Raw genomic sequence first — 6774 nt, forward strand, 5'->3', positions numbered from 1 at the left:
CTAAATAATGAAAAAAAAAAAAAAAAAAAAACTAGAAGAGTTAGGTGATTATTTACAGCAGTAATAACTACTCTTATATTTCAATAAGAAATCATTCGTAAATGAAGATCAATTATCCTTAGTGAAAAGAGGTGAAGAATATTGATAAGTTGTTAAAAAAAGAAGGGTTTTATGAAAGAAATAAGGGATAGAAAGTTTAAGAAGATGGAAATATAAAAGAAGCAAGAAAATAAAGGAAACTATGTCGAAAAATAAAAAAGAATGAAATATTGAAAAATTGATTATGAAAATACTTTATGTAAGAAATAAGGGAAATGAAATTATGAAGGGGATCAAAATAAAGAATAGAATCAAGAGGCCGTGACAATAATATAAATGAACGGGAGGATAAAAAATCACGAAAGAGATTAAACAAACAGTCAGCCATTTCACGGCCTAGGGGAATTAAGATCCAAGGTTATAAAAAGCTCAACGTCTTTGAGAACGAAGGGAATTACAGAGAGCATTTAATCACCTCCTTGGGGTACAAGGTTACACGAGGGGCGTTACAGACAGACAACAATGACACCTTAAGTGTTGCCACGTAAAGATGAGTAGGTTTAATGTGCCTCAATGCTGACAGGAATGTGTTCCCTTTCATAATGTGATGGTCACGCAAAGATGAACAGGGAGTTATGGAAGAAGGTTTTGATTATGCATTATTTCCTTTTTGAAAGCTGGCTGGAGTGGAGCTCAGTTGAAGGACAGCAGTAATAATAAAAAAAGCTGTGAAACAACAACAGCTACAACAACAATAACAACAAAAGCTGTGAAACAACAACGACGAAAAAAAACAATAACGACAAAAAGGTGTGAAAAAACAACGACGAAAAAACAATAACAGCAAAAGCTGTGAAACAACAACAACAACGGAAACAACAATAACAGCAAAAGCTGTGAAAGAACAACGACAAAAAACAATAACAACAAAAGATTTGAAACAACAACAACGGATAAAAACAATAACAACAAAAGCTGTGAAACAACAACGACGAAATAAACAATAGCAACAAAAGCTGTGAAACAATAACAACGAAAAAAAACAATAACAACGAAAAAAAAACAATAACAACAAAAGCTGTGAAACAACAACAACGGAAAAAAAACAATAATAACAACGAAGGCTGTGCAACAACAACGGAAAAAAACAATAACAACAAAAGCTGTGTAACAGTAACAACGAAAAAAAAACAATAACAACAAAAGCTGTACAACAATATCAAGGAATAAAATCAATAACAACAAAAGCTGTAAAACAACAACAAATACAACAGCAATGACAACAAAAGCTGTGAAAGGAAAGGAACTCAGTGTAAAACAAATTGTTCTCAGAGTATATTGGCGATGAACTTGTGGAAGACAGCAATAAAAAGCTTTCTCGATTGTTTTTAGTTCCTATACCTACGTGAATACTCAGAGAGAGAGAGAGAGAGAGAGAGAGAAGAGAGAGAGAGAGAGAGAAGCTTTCATATCCTTTCCATCTGTTCTGATTCAGAGGAGGAGATTGGAAAAAATATAATGGAGGATTTAAACTTTGAAGACCTCTTATTCTGTTAATATGTTGGTTAGCTAGTTTAAGCTGATTTAATACCAGTAAGGCTTCATATTCATAGGGTAACACTTAAACATAACCTATTAATGCATTTCTCATATCTACTCCCTCCTCTCTTTTAGAGAATAATTACAATGGAAGCATTCCTCTTAAGAATAGGGTAGCTACATTTGCAATACTATGATAATTACAGTATATCAATTTCAGTACTGTTAAACCAATTATATAAACGAGAGAGAGAGAGAGAGAGGAGAGAGAGAGAGAGAGAGAGAGAGAGAGAGAGATTATCCCTCAGTATTATTAGAGATTACTTATAGACTTCATTAGATAAGTAATTCAATTTCGCAAGGAACAATAGATGAATATAAGATGAATTATCCACCAACTATTGTACAGTAGCCGTTATTTAGATAATCAAATCTCTTTGTATTATTCTATTATGCTTGTTTGGTGGAACTCTCCTGTGAACTACTGAGGTGAGAAGACAACTGTTTAGAGAGAGAGAGAGAGAGAGAGAGAGAGGAGAGAGAGAGAGAGAGAGAAAGAGAGAGAGAGAGAGAGCTTTATTTCACTTTGATAGATTAACATTCTGTGCGAGTACTTGAGTTAGTGTCCTTGCATTCATTATTTAATGTATCGGTAATTAGCGTAATGAAAAGACGTGAGAACTGTGTTGCTTTCAATTAGCAATGATAATTAATTAGATTTTGCAATGTTGTATCTTATACTAACAATCTAATTTAGTTGATAGAAGATTTGATAAAATAATAGACGTAGAATTTAATTATTTAGCAGCTTATAATTTTTATAATGTCGAGGAGACTTATGTCAAAAATGAAAACTAATTTTAATAACAGAAAAATCAACATGAGTACATGTTCCTACATCAACGCACAGAAGAGAGAGAGAGAGAGAGAGAGAGAGAGAGAGAGAGAGAGAGAGAGGGGGGGGGGGGAGAGAGAGAGAGAGGGTGCCACAATATCGTCATCTGGCCAGCAACTAGAAACATGAATATGCAGAAACAATTATGCAAACGACGGAACTGAATCTCTTATTACATTTAATAGTTTTATTCATTTATTTAAATTTCCTCTTTGATAGTTGCAATATATCATTAACTCTTAAATTACTTTCTTTTGCTAAAGAAAATCGAGGGATCACGTCTTTCATCATTAAAGAAATCGATTTCAATGTGTTTCTTAAGAAAAAAAAAGGAAACTCTATAAACATATTGTGAGCTTGTGAACTGATTTGCATCGCTGTTTGCTGAAATCAACCTTGCTGATTACACGATGCGTTAACCATTTAAGCAAACAGATTCTAGACAATATTTATCAAATGGCCTTCACTTCAGTATTAAAGAAGTAGTGAACACTGTTAATGAAATATTAAAGTTCTATTGTGAATCGGGTTACCGCAATATATGAAAATGTATGTAAGAATTTATATTTTAAATTATTAAATGCTGTTTAATCACCCGCTTTTCAATGATGACCTTTTTCGAGTGTAAATGTATATAAAAATGGACCTGGTGATGATTAGACACTGGCTATAGTACTATCTCTTGGCAGTGGCTAGGGTGGACCGGGTTCCGTCCATAAACTGTATCATAAGACCGATATAAAACGTGTGCACACGCGCACACACGCACACGCACACACACACACACACACACATATATATATATATATATATTATGTTCAAATATATATATATATATTTACATATATATATATTATATATATATATTCAAATATATATATATATATATATATATATAAAGAAACATGCATACGTAAACAAAGTCACACCTACTTATTTCCTTCGCCATTTACTTATCTATCTATCTATTGATATATAAATTTGTTCAATCTGTTTGCACTTTTATAATCACCTCTTGAAAAGGAAAGTACTCTTCTTTATCTATATCAGAAAGTTAACCTCATCTATATTCTTGTCCCGTATAATTAATTTTGTAAATGATGAATATGAATACTTTCATTTTCTCACGATGATTAAATGGATGAAAATTATCAACACATTTATTTACTCTCGCTGTTCATGACAATCCTATATATATTAAATATATTGTCACTTGATTCAAATATATTTTATCTGGATCAAGTGAATGTAAATAAACTTTTCTTCGAATGTTTTTTTTTTTTTTGTTATGACCATATATATTTTAATTTTTTTTTTTTCACAATGATTAAATGAATAGAAATTGTCCACACACTAATCTACTCTCGCCGTTCATGACAATCCAATAAATATATTAAATATATCGTCACTCAATGCAAATATATTTCATCTGAATCTAGTGAATGTAAATGAACTTTTCATCGAATGGTTTTTTTTTTTTTTTTTTTTTTTTTTTTTTTTTTTTTTTTCATGTGATCTTTGCAATACTTTCGGGAAGTGTATGGAAGGGAATTCTGCACCACCTGCCCCCCCCGCCCCCCATTGTCTATTACCTATAGCCTCCCATAGAGGCCCGAAGGAGTACTAACACAGACAGTAACAGACGGTGGTCATTACTGACACTTGTAAAGGGAATGTATCGAGCGCCAAGGATAGCACTCTCTCTCTCTCTCTCTCTCTCTGTCTCTCTCTCTCTCCTCTCTCTCTCTCTCTCCTCTCTCTGCCTTTTGATACGTTCTATTTCATTGGGTTTTGTTTAAGGATTTCTTTATGTTTTCATTCACATGGTTTTATTGAAAATTCGTTCAATGTATCATTGCTTTTTCTTGAAAATTCGTCCTATGTATTATATATTCTTTTTCTTTTTATGCAAATTCGTTCTATGTATCATTGTATTTTTCTTATAGTTCGTTCAATAAATCATTGTTTTTCTTGTAAATCGTTCAATATATCATTGGTTTTACTTAGAGATTTGTTCAATATATCTCCTTTTTCTTGAAAATTCGTTCAATTTATCGTTATTTTTCTTGAAAATCTATTGAATGTAGTTACTTTTACTTCTAGATTTAGTCAAAATATAATTTTTTTTTTTTTGCTTTTTCTTTTGCAAAGGCTTTCAACGCATTATTAATTTTTCTTGCAAATTGGCTGTATGTGTCATTGTTTTTTTTTTGTTTTTTTTTTTGTAGTTCCGTTCCATGAACCATTGTTTTTGTCTTGCAAAATCGTTCTATGTATCATTTTTTTTTCCTTGTAGTTCGTTCAATGAATCGTTGTTTTTCTTGCAAGTTCGTTCAATACATCATTGTTTTTCCTAACAAATTCGTTCGATGTATCATTGTTTTTTCTTAAAAATTCCCTCCATGTATAATTATCTTATCTTGCAAATTCGTTCAATGTCTCATTATCTTTCTCAGGATACAAATTGAGATTTATTGAAATAACATCACAGTTTTCAAGAACACTAGTTAGTGAATTAAAGAAGGTTAATCATCTCTTTAAGAAGTAGTATCAAAGACTTTCAGTCAGTGAATTTATTAGCCAGGGACCTGGGCTCAAGAGCGCCAAAGGAGTTGGGGGGGGGGGGGGGTGTTAGAGGTGGAGGTGGAGGGGGGGGGGGCGGGTAAGAGGTGTATGTGTGGGGGGTGGGGGTGCAGCAGTTGGACCCAAGGACGGCTTGGGTATATAAAGGAGCCTGGATAGCCACTATGGCACAGTCCAACTTATTCGAGAGCTGAGGTTGCACCAACTAGATTTACAATGTCTCTGAGAAATGTGGTAAGTTGAATGATAATTGTTTTGCATATTAAAAGAATGTAATTGATTACAAGGAAAGTGGAATATCAAATTAAACAAGGTATTTTTTATTTTCTTTTTTTTTTCATTTTTAATGCATTAATGTTTCATGAATGGATAAAAGCATATCCTATTTTATCAAGATAAAACATATTTACTTGCCTCCATTCTATGGTTAATACAAATTATATTAAAAAAAAAAAAATCCATATGTAGCTGTTATATGCAGTAGCACTAGTCACTAGTAAGCTAAATAATTATCCCCAACATTGAATTATTACATGATTTCCTTAAACAATTATATTTAAATGCATAAGCAAATCACAAAGAAATACTTTATCTTATTTTGCTTAACGACTGGAATGAAATTATCCACAAAACGCAGATGTTGTTGGCGATTGTGGGCGTGTCCCTCGCCGACCAGAGCTCCCACTCCAGCTTCAGCCTGGGAGGAGCTCCAGCGGTCAAGCATCACAGCTCCTCCCCACCATCACGCGGCCCCATCCTACCAGCCAAGGCCTTCCTATCATCCCCAGCCTTCTTATCATCCACAACCTTCCTACCATCCACAACCGAAGTACAAGCATCACGAACCTGCGGTCCCTGCTTGCGCAGCCAACACCACGAAGCCTTGGTGCCTCGAGGATCCCGAGTACCCATCCTACGAGATCAAACATGCGGCCGAGTACCACTACGAGAAGGTCCTTTCTCTCTACGCTGACGTGGCCGACCTCAGCACCGAGCTATCGGTCGAACGCCCCAACACTCTGGAGGAGGAGACCTACCTGTGCCCTTCGGACACCGCCTACGTGAGGCCACTTCGCGCCCAGAACACAGAAGGCAAATGGAGGGTCATCATCAACAACATCGACGTCCATTACGAAACTCTCACTCAGACAACTCGCATCGAAGAGTGCTTGACCTCCGGCGACTCCTGCCCTCTGGTGCCCGAATGCTACGAGTCAAAGTGCCTTCAGAAGTCCGTCTACCATCGGTTCCTCGTCTACGACCCCTACGATCAATACTTCCCCTTCGCTATTGAGACGTTCAAGCTGCCGGGCAAGCTGCGCTTGCCCTCTTGGGAGCCTATACCATCGACCACTAGAGCCATGAGCCTATACCATCGACCACTAGACCCATGAGCCTATACCATCGACCACTAAAGCCATGAGCCTATACCATCGACCACTGAAGCCAACACATCACGTATCTCATACTTAGAAAAGTAACTTTCCAGGAACCGTCTTATGATTCTTAGTTTTTTCTTTCTTTTTTTTTCCTTTTATTCTAGGAGCATAAGCAGGGTGCAATTGCAATAGACAACCATTGCAATCCCTGTGGGATCCCTGGCATGACTTTGCCATCAACTAGTATGTGAAGAAAGCAGTTCTCTAGTCATCATCTGTGATAACACATTATAATTTAATATATATGAGAATTTCGAATATTTAAGAAGAATTTACAAG

General features: G+C 35.3%; 1 protein-coding gene and 1 pseudogene across 1 annotated transcript in view; one reads left to right on the plus strand and one right to left on the minus strand.

The window, feature by feature from the left end:
• LOC137629711 (zinc finger CCHC-type and RNA-binding motif-containing protein 1-like) overlaps positions 1-6774 on the minus strand; it is a 543938-nt gene that overhangs the window by 243782 nt on the left and 293382 nt on the right. The window lies entirely within an intron of this gene.
• LOC137629324 (neurotrophin 1-like) lies at positions 5268-6421 on the plus strand (annotated as a pseudogene).

This window comes from Palaemon carinicauda, chromosome 37 (assembly GCF_036898095.1).
Source record: "Palaemon carinicauda isolate YSFRI2023 chromosome 37, ASM3689809v2, whole genome shotgun sequence".
Lineage (NCBI taxonomy): Eukaryota > Metazoa > Arthropoda > Malacostraca > Decapoda > Palaemonidae > Palaemon > Palaemon carinicauda.